A 6,324-nucleotide genomic window follows, 5' to 3' on the forward strand; every position below is an offset into this window, starting at 1 on the left:
AAAAGGTAGTTGGGGACTTGAGATCTCCCTGAACTGACACTGAGGATACTGTGACTCCTTGAGAAAGGCTAATTTCACTTGTTTCTTTGGGTTTAGTTGGAGTTACTAAAGGCATCCTCATTGCAGGATCTGTCCTCGTGCCTTAGGGGGCCTCAGTAAGGCTGGGCCTGGACCCTGCAGAAGCTGGGCTGTCTCTCAGGACTCCTTGGCTTAAGGTATGGACATGTTCTACTTTAGGAAATGCTTAGCAAAAGTACACAAACTGGGGGCCAGGAGCGTGTGCCTAGCATGCACGAAGACACAGGTTTGATTCCTCAGTACCACATACATAGAAAAAGCTGGAAATGGTGATGTGGCTCAAGTGGCAGAGCTCTAGCCTTGAGAAAGCCCAAAGACAGTGCTCAGACCCTGAGTTCAAGCCCCAGGACTGGCAAAAGAAAAAAAAAAGTGCACAAACTGAACACTAAATCCTAGTGAGCCAACTGCCTGGGCAGACTGAAAGCCATCAGAAAGTTACTCTGAAAACCCAGCTGGGCCAGATCTGGTGGCTTCTGCCTATCATCCTAGCTACTTAGGAGGCTGAGATCTGAGGATCACGGTTCAAAGCCAGCCCAGGCTCTAAAGACTGTGAGAATTCTTATCTCCAATTAACTACTACAAAACTGGAAGTAGAGTTGTGACCCAAGAGGTAGTGTGATAGCCTTGAACTGAAGAGCTCAAGGACAGCACCCAGGCCCAGAGTTCAAGCCCCACGACGGACAAAAGAAAAAAAAATTAACCTAGCTTAATTAATTTGAGAAGCCAGGCATGGTGGCTCATGCCTGATACACAGAAAAAGCCAGAAGTGGTGCTGTGGCTCAGTGGTAGAGTACTTACTAGCCCTGAGAAAGCTCAAGGACATTGTCCCAGCCTTGACTTTAAGCTCCAGGACTGGCAAATAATAAAGTACAAGGTAGAATCCTTTTGTGCATCCCACAAGGTGGTCAGTTCATTCGAAACAGAAAAAGGCTGAAGTCACAAATATCCATGTGTCCATGTATGTTTTGATGACCAAATCTGTTTTCTACTCATTATCAAGAAAATACAAGTTCAAACCATAGTGAAGTGAGATACATGTTCTTGAAGTTGCCTGGAAGTGGCCCGTGGGACCACCAGACTTCGCAGAGGAGCTGTTTGTCATCTCCCCAGCCGGTGTGGAAGTGTGGTAGTAGAGTCCTCTCCCACCAGCCCCAGTAACAACCTTGCTGTTTGGCATGGGCTTGTGGCAGTGTCTGGAGAATCTTTAGAGTAAGTTCAGCATCCCTAAACGTGTTGTTCGGTTGTATCAACTGGAAGGTTGAAGTCAGCTGTTGTATTTGCCCCAGACATTGCCAAAAACCCTGATGCCCGGAATTCTGTCCTGACGATGCTACGGGTGCCCTTGTTCATTTGAAATGATGCTGAAGGCTCTTCCACAGCCCCAGACGCTTCTGCTGAATGAGCTTCTTGCCACTGCTTTCCGCAGGCCGTTCCCCCTGCGCTGCTGCTGTGGGTGCTGGCCTGGGGCAGAGACAGCCTCTTGGGTTTCTTTGGGTGCCACTGTCGGCACCTTTAATCCCACCATAGCTGGACCTTCCCCGTCTCTCAGAGGCTGCCCCTCTAGGGCACCCACGTACACCCAATGCAAGTGTGTGTCATAAGCCATGAGGGTGGGGGAGACCGGCCAATCCCTCAGCCTGGCCAGAGAGCCTTCCCCATAGCTGAGGCCAGCACAGGGCTTCGGTGGCAGGCGTTTCAAAGAGCTTGCTCTTTCTAATGTGCTTTTGTGTCACACAGAGGTATCATTGTTTGCAGCAAATACCTTGCGGCTCCAGTGGATAAATACCATTCTGTTTTCTAAGGTCTTCCTCCATTTTTAAAGTTATGTATAAAGGCACTTTGCCCAATTCCTTCAGTCTTCTATTTCAGCTTCTATTTATTTGGTGTGATAGAAAGGTCTTAATTTAGATCTCCCTGCCGTTAGTTCCAAGAAACCTCCACCAGCTCCCAGCTCCATGTCCTGAAGTGCCCCCCATCTCAGGGGGCTGAGCCAGCAGCCTCTGAGAAGAGACTGGTGGAACAGATGGGCTTTGTGCCTCCAGACTCTGCCTGGTACCCCACGCCTGCAGACTCTGGCTCTCACTGGACCAAAGCTTTGGCATCCAGATTCACCAGAACCTTTAAACCGCTGGGCCTCCATGAGCCTTCCCACTCGGTGGTGGAGGGAGGCAGGTGCCCCCAAACACCTCTGCGCTTCTCCCTGCACACAAGCTAAGTGGCAGCTGAACAGCCCATTTCCCTGTTCATCCTCATATCCACCCATCCGTCAGCCTGTGCAATCTTCCAGAGGCAGGAGTGACTGCAGTGCCTGTTACCGCGTGGAGAAGGAAGTGGAAGGACTTAACCAGAGACCAAGCACTTGGGGAAAGGGAGAGAAGGATGGCAGGTAGACGAGGGGAAGCAAGGAGAAAGCTGAGGTGCCAAGCCAGCTGTCAGTGGGCGTCCTGAGCCCTGCTGTGCGAAGACATCCACTCCCATGGTGGGAGCCTCTTGTTACCAAGAGCCCCCTCAGCCTTAACGCTGCTCTGGCCTTAGACCTGGGGACCGGGAACCTGGTCCAGGTGCCAAGCAGATATTTTGGATGTAGCTGTGTCTACAACTTTCTCTTCCAGTGGCCTGTGAGGCCCCAAGGGTCTCCTCTACAATTGGCACCAACTACCCAGGCAGCCCCCGCCTCCACTGGCTGCCACAACCAGCTTCTGGGATGCCCGGACAGCCCCCTCCTTCATTCCCCTGCGTCCTTCTGCAGCGCCTTTCAAGAACTTCCCTCCCCCCCTTCTTAATTTTGAGACAGGGTCTCACAGTGCCCTCCAAGCTAACCTCAGATTTACAGCCCTCCTCCCTCTCCCGAGTGCTGGGATTACAGGTGTGTGCTACCATCACAGTACTACGTAAGTAACTTCTTGGAGTGTTGATTTTTTTCACCTTCAGGCAGTGGAGATTAAATCAACAGCCTTACCAGTTTCAGGATGAGAGCCACATACCACAAAAGCGGAGACTTCCAAATCGGATGATGCCAACACCCCTCTAGCCTTTTCATGGCCCCAGCCCAAGTTCTCACTGATTCCAAATCAGCTTTTACTAGGGGCCATTTCAGGATACTGAACAGAGTACTGACAGTTTGTGGTGGCTATTTTCTCCAACTGCCTTACAAAGTAATCTCCCCTATTGTACTGGTGGAGAAAAACCTAAAGAATAAAATGGACCTAGGGGTGGGAGTTTGGCCTAGCGATAGAGTGCTTGCCAAGCATACACCAAGACCCAGGTTCAATTCCTTGGTACCACACACATAGAAAAAGCCAGGAGTGGGGCCAGGAGTTTGGCCTAGTGGTTAAAATGCTTGCCTTGCATGCATGAAGACCCGGGTTCGATTCCTCGGTACCACATACATAGAAAAAAAAGCCGGAAGTGGTGCTAAGGTTCAAGTGGTAGAGCTCTAGCCTTGAGAAAGTCCAACGACAGTGCTCAGGTCCTGAGCTCAAGCCCAGGACTGGCAAAAAAAAAAAAGAAAGAAAGAAAAAGCCAGGAGTGTTGCTGTGGCTCAAATGGTAGCACTCTTCCCTTGAGAAATCCTAAAGACGGTGCTCAGGCCCTGAGTTCAAGCTCTAGAACTGGGGGAAAATATGGCTCCTTGAAAGCATCTAGCTGGAAAGCATCGCAGTTGGAACCCACTTCAGTTTAGCAAACCCCCATGCAGGTTCATTGCTAGTCATGGGAGTCCCTGTCACCCAAGTCTGCTCACCGCTTGGCATTCAGGTCTCCACATCCCAAAGTCTCAGATGACATAAGCAGCAAAAGCCTGGGACGCCAGCTCACTGCTGCTCATACCCACACCTCATTGCCCTGGCCACCTGGCCACACCCTCCCTCCATACGATGCAGAAGACTGCACCAGGGTGCTCTAGTTATCTTGAAATACGTGATAAATAACAGCTAAGTATAGCTACCCTAATTGCTTTACAGAACACTAGAAATTGCTGAGCAAGTGGCTGGAGTAGTAGAACTCTTGCCTTCAAGAGCCAGGTTCCTAGTTCAAACCCGAGGACTTACCAACAACCCCTCCCCCAACTTAAAAACAACGAACACTTGATCTTCTCTCTTCAGTCTACTAGACATTCTTCACTACATTTGTCTCCCGGCTCTGAGATACGTAGTCTTTCAGCTGTGGATGCTGTGCACGAATGTGCATCAGGATTGGGACTTGAACTAGGCCTGGGTGAGGCTTCTTAGCGGCCAGAGATAGGGCCATCTTTGAACATCAACCCTCAGAACTCAGCCTCTTGAGTAACACTTAGTAGCGATTCCAAATCTTATAAAACATAATTTTGCTTTAGTTACATTATTGTTTTTGTACAGGAAACCTGATAACCTATGGACTTGGATTTTGTGTGTGACTTGTCTCTTCCTTGCAGTTTTCAGTGTTCTTTATTGTTCTGGGCCAATACTGCAGTTTGAACTCAGGGCCTCAACTCTGCCAGAGCTACAACTCTGTCACTTCTTTACTCTGTATACTTACCATTTTAACTGTAATGTGTCTAGGGGTTTCTTTTCTGGTCATCCGTGTTTGGTGGACCCTCTGTCTGCCGCCTCCACACGGATGACCTTGAGGTTGACGAAGTTTTCGGCCATTCCTTTATTGAACAGTTCTTAAAGCCTTTAACTCGTACCTCTTCTTCAATGCGCATTATGCACAGGTTTGGTCTCTTCATGAACTCTGTGGATGTTTTCCAATCTCTGTTTGAGCTAATGCCACCACTTTCCTCTTTGGTCCCCAATACATTATACCTTTTTTACTTATTCTTTTAGCTAGGCTTTTGGTCAAGTTGTTATTTGAGGAATTGAGCAGTTCTTTTCTAGAATTTCACTTCAATCAGGATCTATCAATGAATTCTTCTCATACCTTACAATGTCTTCTTTATTCTATTCAGTTCATTATTGGTGTAAAGTTTTACTGAATTTATTCAGCTGCTTATACATCAACCCTTAATTTCATTTATTAATCTAGTCTTATAAGAAAATTGGAGCAGGGTGCCAATGGCTTACACCTGTAATCCTAGAGACTCCGACTGTTGAGATCTAAAGATTGCTGTTCAATCAAAGCCAGCTCAGGCAGGAAAGTTCGTGAGGCTCTTTAATCTCCAACTAATCACCAGAAAACTGGAAGTGGCACTGTGGCTAAAATGGTAGAGCAGTAGCTTTAAACTGAAGAGCTCAGGGACAAGGCCCAGGCCGAGTTCAGGCCCCACAGCTGACAAGAAAAAAAAAATATCTCAATATTTAGATCTTTTCTTGCCCTTGCTTTACCTTGCAACTCATTGATACTCTGCTCATAATTATAGCAACTTTTCTTATTTTATTTTGGAAAATTAGTGCGCTCTTGGTTGTTGTTGGTTTTTGGTAGTGGGGCTTCAGCTCAGGGCTAGCGTCCTACTCCTTGAGCCACAGCACCACTTCCTGAAGTTTTGTTTTGCTGTAGGTCATGGGATGGCTACCTCCCTACCCCTGGGTCTGGGTGATGTCCCTGAGCTACTGTCCTACCCTAGAGCCAGGCCCTACTTCCCATTTTCTAGAGGTTAACTGGAGATGAGTCTCAGGTCCTTTTGTGCCCGGGCTGGCTTTAAACCTTGACCCTCAGATCTCAGCTTCCTGAGTAGCTAGGATGACAGGTTATGAGCCACCACGCCTGGTGGTGTTGTGTTTTTTAGTTTTTCTCCATTTAATACTGGTGCTATTAATCCAATTACATAGATTTTCATCTCAGACACTATAATTTTCAACTCTAGAAAAGTCTCTGTCTCTAATAATTAATATGTTTAACATTTTCTATGCTTTTCTTTCTTCCCTTTCTGCCTCTTTTCTCCATCTCTCCCTTCTCTCCCTCTTTTCCCTTCCTCCCCACCCCAGTACCTCAGCCATCTGAGTGAGAACCGGCCTGCACCCCGTCCCTGGCTTACACAGCCTAGGTGGTCTAAACATAAATTGGGGCCCCAGTGACTATCTTAATTGCCTTCTCTAGTTCTCTGGTCTTTTCCAGTTTGTTCTATTGACTTAATTTTCTTCATCACTATGTGTCATGTTCTCTGCTGCTTTGCATGTCTAGTAATTTCTTGTTGAGTGCTAGGCAATGTGACTTCACTGTATATTTAGCAGAACATTTTACTTTCATATGGCAGACAAGAGATCTCTTTAACTTGCCCTTGCCAGTGCTGAGACCCCAGAAGCCTGCTAACAATGCCTGATTCCATGT

This window comes from Megascapheus bottae, chromosome 1 (assembly GCF_031878675.1).
Source record: "Megascapheus bottae isolate mThoBot1 chromosome 1, mThoBot2.hap1, whole genome shotgun sequence".
In the NCBI taxonomy this organism is placed as follows: domain Eukaryota; kingdom Metazoa; phylum Chordata; class Mammalia; order Rodentia; family Geomyidae; genus Megascapheus; species Megascapheus bottae.